Raw genomic sequence first — 12,344 nt, 5'->3', positions numbered from 1 at the left:
ACTTAAACTGAACTGCATCAGAAGGCGATCTCCCACCTGAAATTATTCCTTAACCCTCTCATCTTTTCTGACCTTCACATTTTTAAAAGTACAAAGCAGATACTTTGGATGTGTATTAATTTTCCTCAAGGTTGATTCATTTTTGGTAAGGATTCTTAAATAATACTGTGTTCTCAAGGCATCTTACCAGCAGGCACAAGATGTCAATTTTGTCCTATTCCTGGTGGTGGTAACTTTTATTCCTCGGTTAAAATGGTTTCCAGCTTTCTCCATTCTGAAGTTAATTTGTATTTGACACATAAAATAATAAGCAATTGATAAGTTTTATGAGGAGACATTTTGAAACTATGTAAATATCCTGTTCTTTACCACACTTTTACCCACCAAGTTCAGCATGGATTGATGATCCTTGCCTGAATTTATTATGGTGAAAGCCAAATAGTTTTTGTTTTTTTTTAAACTCCCTTATCCTGCTACACTATTGTTAGTGTTCTACTGTAAGATAGAACTCTACTTTCTCCTTTAGTTACACATTCATTTGCTTATATTAATATGGATTTTTATCCTATTATACAGAGCATTCCTGTATCGTTTATTTTGATCCCCCAGAACTGACTTGTCTTCAAGCTGGTGCCTGTGTCTTCTGACATAGTACCAATATTCTTTGAGCCCCTTTTTACTTTTTGCACAAGATGTTCCAGGTTTATCGTCTAGTTGCTCTGCCTCAGCCCTGAAGTCAGCCACTTCTTCAAGGAGCCCTGGTTCTTTCCTGGTCTGATCTTAGCAGATAACTCCCCAAATAAAGTATCTGATTTTTCTAAAATAGAAGTTAATTTAGCAGCCTAGTATTGCCATTCTAAAACTCTGGAGTCTGAATAGGGCAATATGGATATAAATAAGCTGAAAATAGAGTAATCCATATCTGAATGAACCATAGAATTTAACTTGAATTTAGCTGTGTCTTCATTTCTCAGCTTTAGATCATCACCACCACCATCTGCCTTGAGACCATGAGAACTAGTCTTATGATTATGCTCTTTATCTCTGTTGATGTTAGTCACCACAAGAGACTCAGACCTCCCTAAAGTCATTCCTTATACCCGAGTCTATACAGCTTTATACAACCAACCCCCATCTCCCAAACCTCTGGACTTCCATGGGCCCTCATCAACAGAATGAATCGATGAGCATCAAAGTTTACCGGCTGTGCTGTATAACTAGATACTGATGTATATATATTTTTTCTTTTTTTAGAAGAAAAAAATGTAAACCAAGTTTCAGGAATTCAGTAAAAAGTAAAAAAAATCTCAGAGCATATCCTAATGTCTCTATACCTTCAGCCACATTCTCTTTACACAGCACTGAACAATGACTGTTATGTTCATAATCATGATCTTTTATAAGTTACAAGTCATCAAAGAAAAGAATCATGGTTAACTATACTGAATACTGGATGGTTAGTACAGTGTCTAGCTCAGTGTTTCAAAGGTGAGCAAAATAATGGTTAATTCTCAGTTAAGATAATAGAACTTCCATCACCAACTTTAATTTCACTAAGTTGGATTCTTGATCTAACATTCTCATTTAAACCTAATACAAAGAGAACTGACTTTGGCATTTAAAAAAAAAAGCTGGACATAAACTTAGCTTACAAAACTGCAATCCCACTCTTAGACATCTACAAGAGAATTGAAAACATGTCCACCCAAAGACTCGTACATAAATATTTGTTCCTAGTATGATTCATAAGAACTCCCAAAGTGCTCAAAGGTCCATCAACTGGTGAATGTCTAAACAGAACATGATACATTCATACAAGGAGGGGGATACCATTAAGCAACAAACAAAAACCCTGCTTACACGGCAACAATATGGACGAACCTCAGAAGTGTTACACTGAGTGAAAGAAGCCAGACACGAAATACCACATAGTATAAGCTTCCATTTCCAGAAACTATCTTCAGAGGCAGAAAGCAGATCAGGGGTTTCCAGGCACTGGGGGTAAAAACGGGAATGGATTACAAAGGGAGACTGAGGGAAACTTCCTGCAATAATAATGTTCTAAAACGATTTCGGCGATGGTTGCACGACTCTGTTTACTAAAAACCACAGAATTGCGCTATGTAAATTGTACCTCAGTAAAGCCTGTGTTAAGAAAAGAGATCCGAAGCAACTCAAGTTCTAAGGCAAGGGAACACTGGCTTTCTAGTTAACAGGAGGGGCCAGATTGAGGGTGGGGGACACAGACAGGCTCCAGCCGGCTCTCCGCCTCCGCCTTGGCCCCGCAGCCGCAAAAGGCGGCTCGGCAGCGACTCCCCAGGCCGCCGCTCCCACCACGTGTCTGCCCGGGCCTCGCCCGGGTCTCCAGTTTCGCCCAGGCTGACGTCGCGGGTCCTGAGCCTCCAAGACCCTGGCAGACGCCGCCTCTTCCAGCTCTGCTTTCGAGTCCCAGAAACGGAAGGGTTGCATATTTCCAGCTTTCCAGCATGGCCGGAGGGAAGGGTGGAGCAGCCCAGGCCGCCTCGGGGAAGCCGAAGGAGCCCGCGAAGCGGTGGAGGAGCCCGCGAAGCGGTGGAGGAGCCCGCGAAGCGGTGGAGGAGCCCGCGAAGCGGTGGAGGAGCCCGCGAAGCGGTGGAGGAGCCCGCGGCCTCGGTGCAAGGTCGACGACGCCCACAGACGCCATGTCCTGACCATTTGGCCCAACTCCGTGCAAGATAACACGTTCGGCTTGCTAAGGAGACTTAGATCTTGAAAGACAGTATGGTGCTTTAAGTCTATACGTTATTTGAGATGTAGAGTCTTCAATTAAGAAAATGCTTGAGACTGGAGAATGGACTAGGAGGCAGAAATCAAGCAAGAGGCAAAGTGCAGGATATAAGCAGACACCTCCGAACTTCTGAGCAGCTCTCTGGGGGCCTTTCTCCCTTGGTCTGGAGCGAGGAAGCACCACCTCTTTTGCCATAAGGAGGAGGATAACCTCTCTTTGAGCACTGCACTCCCTTCAAAAAGGTAACCCCGTTAGTCCTTTTATAGACAACAAGTGTGGGTGGTGAATTGGTAGTGAGTGGATAATACCAGTTCTGTAAATTGCTGCTTCTTTTTTAATAGATTGATTTATTTGAGAGGGAGAGAGGAGGGGCAGAGGGAGTGGGAGATAATCTCAAGCAGACTCCTCGCTGAGTGGACAGCCTGGTCATGAGCTCAGTCTCACGACCCTGAGATCATGACCTGAGCCAAAACCGAGAGTCAGACACTTAACAGACTGAGCCACTCAGGTGCCCCTGCAAATTGATGCTTAAGTAATGAGAGGAGAAATCCAAATTGGTATTCTGGGACTGTTGTAACTCTTTTCTCCGTTCAGGTGAGGGAATTTCTGTCCCTCCCCAAAATATATCCTGGGAATTTCCAGTGATTCTAATCCATTTGGTAGAGTTACTGCTGCAGTAGCTACATCCACTGCCAGAGGTTTTGGCTTGTCTTTCCTTAGGAAAAAACCCCACATATACCTTGCTGCCACTGAAGCTGCAGAATGAACCACCACTCACATTTCCTTAAGAGCCTCTCTCTGAATCCAAAAACTGCTTGGAACTTGTTCTCAAATGTTACTACACGTTCCTACGAGAGCATTTGTATGCCAGCCCACTGCAAGGGAATGACTCACTTCTGCCACACCCACCCACAGTACTGGTCCTTATACCAGAAACTCAGTAGTGAGCCCCTCAGACATCAGTGCCGTCCTGTTTAGTCTGTCCCAGGATGAAAGGCCCAGAAAATGCAATTATCAGCATCAAGTGCAGATATTTCCTCCTATCATGTCCTCACCCCCCTGGATGCTCTTTCTCAGCCTCTTTTGTGGGCTCTTTCTCCTCTGATCAACCTCTAGATACGAAAGGACCACAGTGCTTGTGGCTGGGACCCTTTGGGCTTTCTGTCTGCACTTCCACAAGTCATCCCATCCAGTCCCGTGGAGTTAGATGCCAGTGACGAGCTGATGCCCGGGGGCCAGCTTGGTGGGTGGGCCAGCTCCGCAGCTGCGCAAAACTCCACGTTCAGAAGGGCCCCGAGCTAGGTTAATGCTCTGCTGTTGCCATGTTAAGAGCCTTAGTAATTTCATCTTTGAGCTGGTGTTTTGTTTTTGTTTTTGTTTTTTTTAATATCAAAGAAACACTCTTAGTATGAGCTGGTGTTTTTTAACTGAAGTCTGTTGGTACGGGAGCAGAGGAGATACGGTTATATGTGTATCTCTTGCTGTCCCTTGCCCTTGCTACTCCATTAGCATTTACAGTGCGGGGTGAGCACAGAACTCAGGGAGGCCCACAGGACACGGGGAGAGGGGATCCAGGGAAACTCAAAGAGAGAACAAGATAATTGTGTTCACATCTGTGACCAAAAGTGGGGACACTGACAGCTTTAAGAGGCCATGCTTTTCATTTGAACCAGAACCTACTTTGAAAACAGAAAGAAAACAGTGGTGTTCTAAGAACACAAATAGCCAAGAAACCCTAGGCACATCCTGAAACATCAGGGAACTTTGTGTGTGTGTGTACTGTTGGGGTGAGGACCATAGTTTGAAGGTTAAGGCCCTGCACAGCAGTGCCTGTTACAAGGCTTCCATCTATAACTCTTTTTTTTTTTTTTTTTTTGGAGAGAGAGACGGAGTGCGCATGCAAGGGGGTTGGGCAGAGGGGTAGAGGGAGAGAGAACCTTAAGCAGCTCTACAGCCCAATGTGGGGCTTGATCTCAGAACCCTGAGATCACCTGTGTCAAAATCAAGTCAGAGGCTTAACTGACTGAGCCACCTAGGCACCCCCATTTGCAACTTTTTAAAAAAATATTTTTAAATTGAGATATAAGTGACATACAACACTGTGTAAGTTTAAGGTGTACAATGTGTTAGTTTGGTACATTTATATATTTGCAATGTGATTCCTACAGTAACATTAGCTAACACTTCTTTCATGTCTCCGTCAATCTTTTTGTGTTGAGAACAGTTAAGATTTAGTTTCTTAGTAACTTTGAAATTTATAATATAGTATTGTTGACTCTAATCACTCTGTTGTGCATTAGCTCTCCAGATCTTATTGGTCTGTCAGTTATGGGTTTGTCCCATAAACACCATCTTCCCAATTCCCCCATCCCCAAGCCTCTGCTAATCACCATTTTACTCTGTTTTTTATAAATTCTTTTTTTTTTTTTAGATTCCACAAAAAAGTGATATAATATTTATCCTTCTTTGTTTGACTTATCTTACTTAATACCCTCCAGGTTGGTCCATCTTGTTGCAAATGACAGGATTTCCTTCTTTTTAAGGCTGAATAGTGTTCCATTGTATGTAAGTGTATATACACACCATGTTTTCTTTATCTGTTCATCAGTTGACGAACACTTAAATTATTTCCCTATCTGGGCTATTGTGAATAACGTATTTCTAGATCTTGTCAAAATCTTGGCTGTGATGAACATGGATGTGCAGGTATCCCTTCATGATACTCATTTCAGTTCCTTTGGACATTTAACCAGAAATGGGATTATTGAATCATATGGTAGTTCAGTTTATAATTGTTTGAGGAACTGTTGTACAGTTTTCCGTAACGGCTGCACCAATTTACATTCCCACTTACATTCCCATGTTTCCCGTTTCTCCATATCCTCACCAACATTTGTTATCTTGTGTCTTTTTGATGAAAGCCATCCGGCAAGTAAATTGTGGTTTCGAATCACCTGCAGCTCTTTTTTTTTTTTTGAAGATTTTATTTATTTGACAGAGAGAGACAGCCAGAGAGGGAACACAAGCAGGGGGAGTGGGAGAGGGAGAAGCAGGCTTCCCGCCAAGCAGGGAGCCCAATGCGGGGCTCAATCCCAGGACCCTGGGATCATGACCTGAGCCTAAGGCAGACACTTAACAACTGAGCCACCCAGGCACCCCTCACCTGCAGCTCTTAATTTCACATACTCCTGGGCTCATTTTCTCCTAAGACCCAACAGCTTCGCCTGAAAGAGCTCACTGTTTCAGCCACCCATCCTGTATTGTGTACTGATCCTAGGTCACCAGCCTAGACTTCTGGTTCCCTCAAGCCTATTTTACTCTGAAGTCCTTGCTACTCTCCCTGTCATGGGGCTTTTAGGAGCCACCTACTTCCATCCCATAATACTCCCTTAATCTTGGAATTTCAGAGTTGCAACAAGGTGCTTTTTTTTCTACCTCACAGTCCTTTGGGATTGTCATGCAAGTTGTTCCATCCTGTCTCCCAAAGTCTGCACACAGTGAGGGCTAGGGAGAAGATGCTAACTTCCCTAAGTCGAACCAAAAGCCCACTCTCTCCTTTTCTGTAGGACTCGTGCCTTCTTGACGTTCATCAGTGTAGCGTGGTGGTTACGAACATAGGTGCCAGAGCCGGGTTCTAATTCCACGGTTGCTTATATCTTCCTGGGTGACACTGAGGAAGTTGCTCATCTTCTCTGTGCCACAATTGCCTTTTCTAAAATAAAAAAAGAAAATGGGGTAAGAATAGAATTACCTCATAAAATTGTTGCGAGATTTAAATAAATTATCCTAAGTGAAGTTTGTGTAATAGTGCCTGGCTTATACTAAGGATTATGAAACTGTTCTCTATTCTTAATTTTTGCAAAATGGCTAAAAAGGAGATATTTATCCAAGTGATGATTTCACCAGTACTTACTGTGTGCTTAGCACTGAAGATAAAGTACTAGACAGAACAGATAATGGTTCCTACCTGCATGGATCTTAGAGACAGACCATAAGCAAGCATATAAGCAATTAAATGAATAACTAAAAATTGAATAAATATTTTGAAAAAAAACAACTGTGTGCAGTGAAAGAGGATACGGGAGAGAGACCTAATTTAGATATAGTCACCAAAGAAGAGTTCTCTGAGGAGATGATACTTAAACTAAGAAAAGATGGATCAAAGGAACTGTCCACGGAAGAGTATGGGGTCAGTGTGGCAAGAGGAGCATAATAGTCAGAGGCAACAGCATGTGCAAAGAGCTCAAACCAGGAGAAAAGGTTGCTTTGTGCAAGACCCTAAAAGCTAGTATGTCTAGGACCTGTGAGCAAGGGGAGACATCAAAAGATGGGGCAGGAGGAATCCAATCCTGCAGTGCCTTATAAGCCACGGGGAAGATTTGAGATGCCTTTTTTTTTTTAAAGATTTTATTTATTTATTCATGAGAGAGAGAGAGGCAGAGGCAGAGGCAGAGGGAGAAGCAGGCTCCCCGCATGCGGGACTTGATCCCAGGACCCTGGGATCCTGACCCGAGCTGAAGGCAGACGCTTAACCAACTGAGCCACCCAGGCGTCCCGAAATTTCATTTTAAGCGCAAAGTCCATCATTTAAAACTTTTGGTGAGGGGGCCAAAATGATCTGCTTTAAGTTATTAAATTATTACTTTGCTTCTGGTATAAAAAATGGACCTTGGGGAAAAATCAGGGAGAGCAGTTGGTCATCTAGGAGATAATTCTTGTGGTTTGGATTAAGGTTTTGAAATTGAATATAGAGACAAGTGAATGAATTTGAAGTTTGGTTTGGAGGAGGAATGGAGGGACTTACTGATAGAGTGCCTGGGAAGGAAGAGGGAGTGGGGATGAAGACTGGCCCCAGGTTTCTGGCCTGAGCAATGGATGAATTATGGGGACATCTACAGTGATTAAGTATAAGGGACAGAAGAAGAAATGGGATATTGGGGGAGTTGTGAGGGTGAATTTTCAATTTAGTTTGGACACTTGGAGATAGGTGTGAGATAGTCAGCTAGGGCTTCCCATTAAAGGCACAGCTTCTTTATGAATCACAGCTGCAGAAATGGATTTGGGGGATATAATCTCATGAGTTTTCTGTTAGTAAATGGTACTTAAAGGATAAGAATTGATGAAGTGCAAGTGACCAAAAATGCCCAGAACAATCTTGAAAAAGAACAAATTTAGAGGACTCAAGCTTCCTGGTTTCAAAACTTACCACAAAGCTATAGTAATCAAGAATATAGTATTGGCATAAGGATAGACATACAGATCAATGGAATATAATTGAGAATACAGAAATTAATCATTAATTTATGGTCAATTGATTTTTGACAAGAAAATCCAGTTGATGGTGGGGACTGCAGAGAATAGTCTTTTCAACAGATGTTGCTGTGACAATTGGGTATCTTGCGCAAAAGGATGAAGTTGTAGCTGTCTCTCACATTATACACAAAAACCAACTCAAAATGGATCATAGACCTTAATGTAAGAGCCAAACCTACTTAAAATGCTTAGGAAAAAACAGAGGAGGAAATCTTTGTGACCTTGGGTTAGGCCATGGCTTTTTAGCTGACACCAAAACCATAAGCAACAAAAGAAAAAATACATTGGACTAAATAAAAATGAAAAACTTTTGTGCTCATAAAAATACCATTGAAAAAGTGAAAAGGTAACCCACTTACTGGCAGAAAATATTTGCAAATCATGTATTTGATGATGGCCTTGTATCTAGAATATAAATAAATATAAATATAAAGAACACTTAAAATTCAGCAATAAAAAGACAGATAACTCAATTGAAAAATGGGAAAGGATCCAAATAGACATTTCTCCAAAGAATATATACAAATGGCCAGTAAGCACATGAAAAGATGCTCACCATTATTAGTCACTGAGGAGATGCCACTTCAAACCCACTAGGATAGCTGTAATAATAAAGATAGAAAGTAACAATTGTGGATGAGGATGCAGAAAGACCAGAACCCTCATACACTGGTGGTGGGATTGTAAGATAGTTCAGGCAGCTTTGGAAAACAGTTTAGCAGTTCCTCAAAATGTTGCACAGAGTTATAATAAGACCTAGCAGTTCTAGATATAGCCAAGATAAATGAAAACATACGTCCACACAAACACTGGTAACACGTGTTCATAACAGCATTATTGATTATAGCCAAAAAGTAGGAACACCCCCAAAACCTGTGAACTGAAGAATGGATAAATCATTGTGGTATATAGTACAGCGGAAATTATCTATAAATCAAAAAGAATGAAATTCTGATACATGCTACAACATGGATAAACCTTGAGAACATGCTAGATGAAAGAAGCCAGCCACGAACACCACATATTGCATGGTTCCATTTATATGAAATATTCAATGCAGGCAAATCTATAGAAACAGAAAATGGATTACTGGTTGCCAAGGGATGGGCAGAGGAGGGAATGGGGATTGAGTGCTAGCAAGTGTGGGATTTCTTTTGTGGATGATGAAACTTCTCCAAAGGTAGGTGGTAGTCATGATTGTACAGCTCTGTATTATGGTATATGAGTTACATTTCAATAAAACTGCTATAAAATTGGTGAGATTACCTAGGGGAGAAAGTGTTGGGAAAAAAAAAAAAGGTAACAAAGTACACAGCCTGACTTGTGAGGAACTTCCATGTTCAGAGATTGGGGAGGGGCGGAGGAACGGGCCAAGGAGACCAAGATGGGATGGCCCAAGAAGCAGGAGAAATACGTGTATGCAGTGACCCAGGCCAATGAGAAGAGTGTCTTAGAAACAAAGCAGCGGTGGACTGAAATGTTACTGAGAGGCTAGCAAGTTGAATATGAGGAAATGGCCACTGTATTTGGCCAAGTAGCATTATCTTTATCTCCTGTTGGACCGTAAGTCCCTTGAAGGCAGGTTGGTGAGACCATCAATTTCTGTGGGACAGCAGAGTTGAGCTAGATGGAGTGCGACGTAGAGTGAAGGCAGGTGAAGGACCGGAAGCAAAAATTGTAGACAATTCTTTTCGGACTATTGACGGAGCAGGTAGGTGAGGGGACGGGTGGAAGAGGATATTGGCAAAGGGATGATTAAAAAATAATAATAAAATAATAATAATAAAGCACAGAACTAGATAATAGAGCCATAAGAAGATGGTGATGAATCAGAGGAAGGAAGTCTGGAAAGGGGGCTGTAAGTAAAAGAGTGTAGTTCCCAGGAGAGTGAGGATGCATGTAATCCCACAGCAAGTGGGGAGATTCATTTTAGATGGCAAGAGTGATTTTCCCACTGAAGGGGTGGGAGGCTGTGGTGGGGGCCGGGGAGATATAAGAAGTTTTATACATAGGAGGGAGTTTTAATTTGGATTTTCAACTGTACAGTGCAATAGTAGGAAAGGTTATTAGTTGAGAGTGATAGAAGAGGAAAGTGTAGGAGGTTTGATGGGAGAGATTATATTGAGAAACGAATACTACAATAAGGTTACTTAACATATTCAGCAACTCACATAATTACAGTTTTGTATGTGTGTGTGTTGAGAACTTTTAACATCTACTTTCAGCAACTTTCAAATATACAATACTGTTAACTATAGTCATCATGCTGCATTGCTAGAACTTCGTCATCTTGTAACTGGAAATTTGTATCTTTTGACTAACTTCATGGGCTCCCTCACCTCTGGCAACCACAAATCTACTCCCTATTTCTAGGAGTTCATTTTTTTTTTTTTTTATTCCACATATAAGTGAGATCATACAGTAGTTGTCTTTTTCTGACTTATTTCACTTAGCATAATGCCCTTTAAGGTCCATCCATGTTGTTGCAAATGGTAATATTTCCTTCTTTTTATGGCTGAATACTATTCCAGTGTGTGTGTGGGGGGGGGAGAGAGATTTTCTTTATACATTTATCCATCCATGGTCATGTAAGTTGTTCCATGTCTTGGCTGTTGTACATTATGCTGCAGTGAACATGGAGGTGAAGATATCTCTACAAGATAGTGATCTCATTTGGTTTGGATATATACCCAAAAGTGGAATTGCTGGATCATATTATTAGTTCTATCTTTAATTTTTTGAGGAACCTCCATACTGTTTTCCATAGTGGCTGCACCAATTTACATTCTCAACATAAGGGTTTCCATGTGCACAAGAGTTTCCTTTTCTCCACATCATTGCCAGCACTATCTTCTGGATAATAACCTTTGTAACAGGTGTGAGGCGATATCTCATTGTAGCTTTGATTTGCATTTCCCTGATGATGAGTGATGTTGAGCATCTTTTCAGGTGTCTGTTGGCCATCTGGATGTCTTTGGGAAAATGTCTGCTCAGGTCTTTTGTCCTTTTTAAAATCAGATTATTTGTTATTTTGCTATTGTATGAGCTCTTAATATATTTTGCATATTAATCCCTTAATCAACAGATTATTTTCTAGTCTTATTATTTACCTAATATAATCATTAATAAATTTATACATTAAGTATTTTATTAATTGATCTGACTAATCAGATATCTGATTTGCAATATTTCCTCCCACTCTGTAGATTGCCTTTTTATTTTTTTGATCATTTTTTTTTCTATGCAGGTTTTCAGTTTGTTTTAGTCCCACTTGTTTATTTTTCCTTGTGTTGCTTGCACTTTTGGTCATATCCAAAAAAAAAATCAGTGCCAAGACCAATGTCAAGGAGCTTTTTCCCTGTGTTTTCTTCTAGGAGTTTTATGGCTTCAGGTTTTATGTTTAATTCTTTAATCCATTCCAAGTTAATTTTTATGAGTGGTATAGATAGGGATCCAGTTTCATTCTTTTGCATGTGAATGTCCAGTTTCCCCAGAACCATTTATTGAACAGACTGCCTTTTCTCCGTTGAGTATTCTTGACTCACTTAGCAAATATTTGTTGAGCGTATATGCATGGGTTTATTTCTGGGCTCCTGATTCTGTTTCATTGGTTTATGTGTTCTTATGCAAGTACCATACTATTTTGATTATCATAGTTTTGTACGGTAGTTTGAAATCAGGAAGTGTGACGGCTCCAGCTTTGTTCTTTCTCAAGATTGCTTTAGCTATTCAGGGTCTTTTGTGACCTCCATATGAATTTTGGGATTTTTTTTCTATTTCTGAGAAAAATGCCATTCGACTTTTGATAGTAATTACATTGAATCTGTAGATGGCTTTGGAAGAGTATGGATAGTTTAACAATATTAACTCTTCCAATTCTTGAAAACAGATGTCTTTCCATTTGTGTCTTCTTCAATTTTTCTTATGAATGTCTTATAGTTCTCAGTGTACAGATCTTTTACCTCTTTGGTTAAATTTATTTTTAAGCATTTTATGTTTTTTTTCTTTTTTGGATGCTATTGTAAATTAGATTGCTTTATTTCTTTTTCAGATAATTTGTTGTTAGTATATAGAAACACAATTGATTTCTGTATGTTGAGTTTGTATCCTGCAGCTTCCCTGAATTTGCTTATTAGCTCTAATGGCTTTTTGGTGACATCTTTAGGATTTTTTGTTAATAAGATCATGTCATCTATAAACAGACAATTTTACTTCTTCCTTTCTATTTCAGATCCCTTTAATTTCTTTTTCTTGCTTGATCACT

This window comes from Mirounga angustirostris, unplaced genomic scaffold (genome assembly GCF_029215605.1).
Source record: "Mirounga angustirostris isolate CCGP_5_RB_7025 unplaced genomic scaffold, mMirAng1.0.hap1 SCAF_14, whole genome shotgun sequence".
Classification (NCBI taxonomy): Eukaryota; Metazoa; Chordata; class Mammalia; order Carnivora; family Phocidae; genus Mirounga; species Mirounga angustirostris.
The sequence above is the reverse complement of the archived record's forward strand: the minus strand, read 5'-3'. Positions refer to the sequence as shown.